Raw genomic sequence first — 8,519 nt, forward strand, 5'->3', positions numbered from 1 at the left:
TTCTTGACTAGTTTCGTAACTTAAGGATTGTCGTCAAACAAGAACGAAAATTATATGTCATTGAAAAATCACTTCTTGATGAACCACCTGCTAATGCCTCGAGGGCTGATAAAGATGCTTACAAGAAGCATCTCGATGTTATGGTAGACGTTGGATGTCTTATGCTTGCCACTATGAATCCTGAGCTTCAAAAGCAACATAAGGATATGGTTGCTTATGTGACAGCCCTAAATTGACCCTAGTCGGAAAGTGGTTTCGGGACCACAAGACTGAGTCATAAAAATAATTAACCATTATATTTGATGCTTATTATATGTATATAGGCATGTGTGAAAATTTCATGTTTGAATTTTGTTAATTGTAAGTGAATTTTGCTAAATAGGACTTGTGTGAGAAAATTTAGAAATGTGTTCGGCAAATGTTAAAGTGGCCTATTGATGCATGCTAGAAAATGTTGTCCTTGCATGTCAAAATACCCAAAACTTGGGATGGTGGCCGGCCATGCTATGGGTAAAAAGGTATTATAAACATGCTATGTTAGTGTTTCATGGGAGGAATGATAAAATAAGGAGCATGGTAATAAAATAATGAAAAGGAAAATGATGAAGAAAAAAGAAAAAGTTCTCATGTTGTTCAACTTGGCCGAATAGAAGAAAGAAAAAGAAGGGAAAGAGCTTGGAGAAAATCGGCTATGGTGGTTCACTAGACTAAGGTATGTTGATGTTGTTCCATGAGATTCATGCATATTTTAGTTGTTAGCTTGAGTTCTACCTAGCCCATGGTTTAAATCTTTGCTATGAGATGGAGATGATATTCGGCCATGGGTGTTGTCTTCTTGGTTGGTGTTTGATGTTGTGGTGATGAGGCATGAAGATGAGCTAAGTTTCGGCTAAGGTGGACTTGTGTTGATGTCATTTGCATGCTAAGTGTGAAGCTTTGTAGTGATACATGTAATGGTGATTGATGACTCTTGGATTTTCTTTTTAGCATTTTGAGTTAGGCATTAAGTTCTTTGTTTAACCCATGACCAAAATTGAAATGGTATGGTGTCTTGATGCATTCGGCCATGGTAGGAAGTAGATGAGAATTGGTAGTAAGGTGAAGTGCAAATGTTAGTATTTGATTACTAGTGTATATATGTGTATTAGCCGAGTTTTGAACTTGAAACAAAATGGTATGTAGTCAATACAAGTAACCATATTTGTAGGAAGTATTAAGCATATAATCGGCCTTAACATGGACATGCATATTCGGCCACATGAGGTAGATGTGTTGCATGTATTCGGTTAGAGGCAAGCATATTGATGCTTTTATCTTGGCTTAGATAATCGGCTAAAAGAGAGTGTGGGCTAAAATGTTGAGTTGATTCATGATTTCGTATATATGTGACTCTAATGTCTAGTGTATATATGGGTTAAGTACCTTGAGTTTCTCTTTTTGATGTTCAAATGATTAAATCAATTTATTTGTTAAATTAAGCTCAAGAGCAAAGGGGAACTAAATCCGATAAAGGGAAGGAAAAAGTGATCGAATAGCCGTCGAAATCGTTCGACAACATCCGAGGTAAGTTTTCGAGTAATAAAACTTAGTTTACGATTTGATTAAGTCATGACGTATAATCATAACAAATATACGGTGATATAATGACTCTACTTGAATTATATGTTGAGTTAATTAGTCTATACGTATGATGGGTAGCCGTATGTGCATAGAGATCATGTCATAAAGCAAACCAAATCATGCTGTTTGTATGTGGCTGTTGAGCCGAAAATGGGAATGCTTAATAATTGACTTGTGTTTGAATTCTAGATATGAAAATGAAATAAAGATGTGTCATGATTTATTGATATGTGCATGAATATTCGGATGATAAAGGGCTAAGTCCCGAAGGCATTTGTGCTAGTGACTAATTCCGGGCTAAGTCCCGAAGGCATTTGTGCAAGTTACTAATTCCGGGCTAAGTCTCGAAGGCATTTGTGCGAGTTACAAATTCCGGGCTAAGTCCCGAAGGCATTTGTGCGAGTTACTATATCCGGGCTAAGTCCCGAAGGCATTTGAGCGAGTAGCTATATCCGGTTAAATCCCGAAGGTACTTGGTTTGGGAATGAGCGATCTTGCTGTAATAATTTCAATTAATATGCTCGTAAAATCCCAACGATGAGGTATGTTTCGTATATGCATTGGATTAGTTGATTCCTTTTAAATAGTATTCGCTCAGTCGATTAATGAGCTTCCGGCTTTTGGTTAAGTTGATCTCTTATGTATGAGTATAAGGGTTGGTAATGTGAAGTAGGTATGATTTTGAGAATGTGTGTATATGAAATTATCCGTTTAGTCATGTGAATGCTATACTTCAATTGTGCCTAATTTCATTGCTCAAAACTTACTAAGCATTAAATGCTTATTCCGTTTCTTTGATTCTCTATTTTATAGATTTTGGTTCGTCAGCTATAGGACTCGGGATTGTCAAAGTCGAAGCCGTCCACACTATCAAAGCCCTTGTGGTACTCTTTTAGTTGAACTCTGCTAATGGCATGTATAGGACTGCCCTTGTGTTATTAGTCAAGTACTTTGGTGTTGTATATATTTGGATAGCCATGCGAAAATGGCTTATATATTTTGAGTATAGTGTTATAATCATTTTGTATGTATATGGTTATTGAGAGGTGTGGATATGCTTGGCAATGATTGGCCATTGGAATGGTTAATCATGATCATATTTTGTGCTATATATGCTAAAGGGCTAGTTGAATCATGGAAACTATGAAATAGGTAAAGTCTACCTTAAAGGCAGATGCTGATAGCAGTAGTGATGTAAATTTGAAAAATTACTAAAAATATTAGGAATGGAATTAAATAGTGAATAAATTATGTAATCGAACCTTGATGAATCTACTTTCATATGGAAGAAACGAATCAATCATATGAGTCGTATTTTAAGAGATATTTAAGTTTTCGTGGAACAGGGCCAGAGCAATTTCTGGATCCCCTGATCTGATTTTGGAAATTCACTATAAATTAACCAGAGATAATTAGAAGTCATTCCATATATTTATAGATTCCTTTTTGAGTCTAGTTTCCTTAGAAACAAACGGCATAAGTATTGAAGCCCTGTACATGGAGATATATAAGCCGTAATGCATGAAGGTCAGAGCAGTCGAACCCTAAAACAGGGGAAACTTTAACTAATAAACTGTACTAATTGGCCCAATTAAAAATTCTAGAAAAAATTTTTTAGATGGATATATGAGTCTAGTTTCATGAAAAATTTACGGAATCAGTTTTCGAGCTTCGGAACTCGAGATATGATTTTTAAAGTGACTGTGATGCAGTTTGCCAGCTTGTCAGAAAAAAAAATGAACTGTGTAAGTCAATGAAATAAGTCCGTAAATACCTCGTGTTCGACTCCGGCAACGGTCTCGAGTACGGGGTGCTACAGCTTATGATATGATCGAGCACTTGAAAGAACTATATCAAGGGAAAGCAATGTGACAGCCCTAAAGTGACCCTAGTCGGAAAGCGGTTTCGGGACCGCTAAACTGAGTCACTAAATTATTTGAATATGATATTTATTGTCTAAAATATGTGAATATGAATGTGTGAAAGTTTTAAGCTTCGATTTAGTTAATTGCACGTGAATTTAGTTAATAGGACTTATGTGTGACACTTTTGAAATGTGATAGGTTAATCTATAAGGATCTATTTGTGCATATAATCATAAAGGTGGACTTGCATGTCAATTTTCCCCCTTAAATAGTAGTGGCTGGCCATGACAAGGTGGATAGACAAATTGTGATGGGTAAAACATATTATGAAAAGTTTATGACAACATGTTGTGTTAAGAACAATAAAATATGTGGGCAGTGGGAGGAGAAACCAAAGTTGTTTCATCCTTACTCCCCCATTTTGCCGAAACTAGAAGAGAAAAAAAAGGCTTCATTCTTTGGTTCTTCTTGGCTGAATTGAAAAGAGGAAGAAGGGGATGAAGCAATCGGCCATCTTAGGTGAATATTAAGGTAAGAAAGTTTATGCTAGTCCTTGAAATTTTAGTTGATATTGAGTGAGTTATCAAGTTATTTTTGGTAACCCATGTTGAAATTTTGATTTTGGATTGAGTAAGGTTTTCGGCTATGGAGATTAATAAGGGTGATGGTTATGTTTCATGCTAAATCTAGATGAACAATGGTAGATGCTTACACCTTGATATTTATGAGTTCCTTTCTTGGTTCTACCTTAGATCCATGAAGTATATTTTCATTTGGTGTTGTTGGAGATTTCGGTCATGGGTAGAAAAAAAAGGAACTATAGATTTTGAGATTTATGTTAGAAGCTAATGAGTGAGAGTTGGATGAATATTAGGAGGTTATAATTCATGGGATTATAAGCTTGTAAGCTTGATGATGAAATTTATGCTTTGTGAGGGTAAATGGTTTAAAAGGAGCATTCGCCATGATGTAAGATTATGATGAAGTGATGTTAAATGCTTTGAATATTGAGTATATATTGTTATAAGTTGAATTTGAGGTTTGTTAAGTTGTCTTTGTCATTGCCGAATGTGTGTATAGTTAAAGAAAACTTGTTAAAGTGCTTAGTTAAGTGATATTAGGTTAATGATATGTGTATCCGGTCATAAAGGTGTACATGAGGAAATGTTAGATTAATTGTGTTAAATTGCTCAATGTGATTAAAAATGCGTATGACCATTTTGTATTTGAGCTAAAGGTGGCCATATGACCTATCAAACTCCTTGTCATATTTGGCCATAAGCTAGCATAATGAGAATTTAATAAGTTAAATTTGTTTGAATTAGCTCAAGAGCAAAGGGGAACTAAATCCGATAAAGGGAAGGAAAAAGTGGTCGAATAGCCATCGAAATCGTTTGACAACATCCGAGGTAAGTTTTCGAGCAATGAGACTTAGTTTATGATTTGATTAAGTCATGATGTATGAGCATAACAAATATACGGTGATATGATGATTCTACTTGAATTATATGATGAGTTAATTAGTCTATACGTACGACGGTAGCCGTATGTGCATAGAGATCGTGTCATAAAGCAAACTAAACCATGCTGTTTGTATGTGGCTAGTGAGCCGAAAATGGGATTGCTTAATACGTGACGTGTGTTTGAACTCCAATTATGAAAATGAAATATAGATGTGTCATGATTTATTGATATGTGTATGAATATTTGGATGATAACCGGGGTAAGTCCCGAAGGCATCTGCACTAGTGACTCGTTCCGGGCAAGTCCCGAAGGCATTTGTGCGAGCTACTAAATCCGGGCTAAGTCCCGAAGGCATTTGTGCGAGTTACTAAATCCGGGCTAAGTCCCGAAGGCAATTGTGCGAGTTACTCTAACCGGGCTATGTCCCGAAGGCATTTGAGCGAGTAGCTATATCCGGTTAAATTCCGAAGGTACGTGATTTGGGACTGAGCAATCTGCTGTAATAATTTCAATTAATACGCTCGTAAAAACTCAACAACGAGGTATGTGTTGTACATGCATTGGATTAATTGATTCCTCTTAAATAGTATTCGCTCAGTCGATTAAGGAGCTTCTGGTTTTGGTTAAGTTGATCCCTTATGTATGAATATAAGGGTTGGAAATGTGAAGTAGGACTGATTTTTGAGAATATATGTGTATATGAAATTATCCGTTTAGTTATATGAATGCTATACTTCAGTTGAGCCTAATTCCATTGCTCAAAACTTACTAAGCATTAAAAGCTTACTCCGTTTCTTTGATTCTCTGTTTTATAGATTTTGGTTCGTCAGCTATCGGACTCGGGATTATTGAAGTCGAAGTCTCCCACACTATCAAAGCCCCTTTTGATACACTTTTGGTTGAACTTTGAAATGGCATGTATAGGACTACCCTTTTGTTGTGGGTCATGTACCCTTTGGTTTTGTATAAATTTGGATAGCCATGCGAAAATGGCTTATATATATTTTTGAGCATAATGTTATAATCATTTTGTATGTATATGGTTATTGAGAGGTGTGGATATGCTTGGCAATGATTGGCCATTGGAATGGTTAATCACGATCATACTTTGTGCTATATGCTAAAGGGTTAGTTGAATCATGGAAACTATGTAATAGGTAAAGTCTACCTTAAAGGCAGATGCTGACAGCAGCAGTGGTGTGAATTTGAAAAATCACTAAAAATAGTAGGAATGGAATTAAATATTGAATAAATTATGTAATCGAACCTTGATGAATCTACTTCCTTATAGAAGAAACGAAATGGTCATATGAGTCGTATTTTAAGATATATTTAAGTTTTCGCGGGACAGGGATAGAGCGATTTCTGGATCCCCTGATCTGACTTTGGAAATTCATTATAAATTAACCAGAGATAATTAGAAGTCATTCCATATATTTATAGATTCCTTTTTGAGTCTAGTTTCATTAGAAACAAACGGAATAAGTATTGAAGCCCTGTATAAGGATTTATCTAAGTCGCAATGCAGGAAGGTCAGTGTAGTCGAACCCTGTAACAGGGGAGACTTTAACTAATAAACTGTACTATTTTGCTCGACCAAAAATTCTACAAAAAAATTTGTGGATGGATATATGAGTTTAGTTTCAGGGAAAAATTACGAAACTGATTTTCGAGTTTTGGAACTCAAGATATGATTTTTAAGGTGACAGTGACGCAGTTAGCCAGCTGTCTGGAAAATTTTTAAAATGGACTGTGAACATACATGAATTATATCTGTTAGCACCTCGTGGTCACTTCCGACAACGGTCTTAGGTATGGGGTGTTACAAGCAAGGCAAGAGAGGTTCGATATCTCTAAGGCCCTATTCCAATGTAAGCTGGCTGAAGGAAGCCCAATAGGACCTCATGTCCTTAAGATGATTGGTTATATTGAAAGCCTGTCTAAGCTTGGGTTTCTATTGGGCCAATAGTTGGCCACTGATGTTATTCTGCAATCGTTGCCGGATAGCTACAGCCAGTTTGTCCTCAATTTCAATATGAATGAAATTGACAAGATTTTCCACAATTGCTTAGCATGTTACGAACTGCTGAAGGCAACATGAAAAAGGTTGGACCCAAGCCCATACTGATGGTCCGTAACAATAAGGGCAAGGGAAAGGCCAAAGTGCCGACAAAGCCTAAGGGCAAAGGTAAGCCCAATCTTGGAAAAGGAAAGGCTGCACTGAAACCAAAAGGTGGGGTGTCTAAGGAAGGAAACTGTTTTCATTATGGTGTGACTAGACATTGGAAGCGCAACTACCCTGTCTATCTTAAGGAAATTAAGAAGGCCAAAGCAAGCGGAACGTCTGCGTCAGGTATTTATGTTATTGATATTAATTTATCAACTACTACTTCTTGGGTATTAGATACTGGTTGTGGTTCTCATATTTGTACTTCTGTATAGGAACTACAAAGGAGTAGCACTTTGGCTAGAGGAGATGTGGACCTGCGAGTTGGAAATGGAGTAAGAGTTGCTGCATTAGCTGTGGGAACATATACTTTATCTTTTCCTAGTGGACTTGGTGTAGTTTTAGAGAATTGTTATTTTGTGCCCAGTTTGACTAAAAACATTATTTCAATTTCTTGTTTAGACAAAATTGGTTTTGAGATAATAATTAAGAATAATTGTTGTTCCTTTTACCTCAATAATGTTTTCTATGGTTCGGCACAATTGATTAATGGCCTCTATATTTTAGATCAAATGAATCACATTTACAACATAAATACTAAAAGATCTAAAATAAATGACTCAAATCAAACTTATCTTTGGCATTATCGTTTGGGCCATATAAGTGAGAAACGCATATCCAAACTCCATAAAAATGGTCTCTTGGATTCATTTGTTTTTGAACAATTTGAAGTATGTGAATCTTGTTTATTAGGAAAAATGACTAAATCTCCTTTTACTGGTAAAAGTGAACGAGCTAGTGATTTATTGGGCTTAATACATTCAGATGTTAGTGGACCAATAAATACACAAGCCAGAGGTGGATTTCACTACTTCATTACTTTCCGATGATTTCAGAGATATGGGTATGTTTATCTCATGCGTCATAAGTCGAGGCCCTTGAAAAGTTCAAGGAATTCAAAATGAAGTACAAAATCAACTAGGCAAAACTATTAAGACACTTCGATCTGATCGAGGTGGAGAGTATTTGAGCCTAGAGTTTAATGATCTTTTGAAGGAATGTGGGATTGTCTCACAACTTACTCCTCCTGGTACTCCTCAATGGAATGGAGTTTCTGAGCGAAGAAATCGAACTCTATTAGACATGGTTCGATCCATGATGAGTCATGCAGATCTACTGACTTCCTTTTGGGGACATGCACTTGAAACAACTATTTTCACACTAAATCGTGTTCCATCTAAATCGGTTCAAAAGACGCCATATGAGATGTGGACTGGGAAATGTCCCAGTATGTCTTTTATGAAAATTTGGGGTTGCGAAGCTTATGTTAAACGTCAGACGTCTACTAAGCTTGAACCCAAATCTGAAAGGTGTATCTTTGTGGGGTATCCGAAAGAAACCAA

This window comes from Gossypium arboreum, chromosome 1, assembly GCF_025698485.1.
Source record: "Gossypium arboreum isolate Shixiya-1 chromosome 1, ASM2569848v2, whole genome shotgun sequence".
In the NCBI taxonomy this organism is placed as follows: Eukaryota; Viridiplantae; Streptophyta; class Magnoliopsida; order Malvales; family Malvaceae; genus Gossypium; species Gossypium arboreum.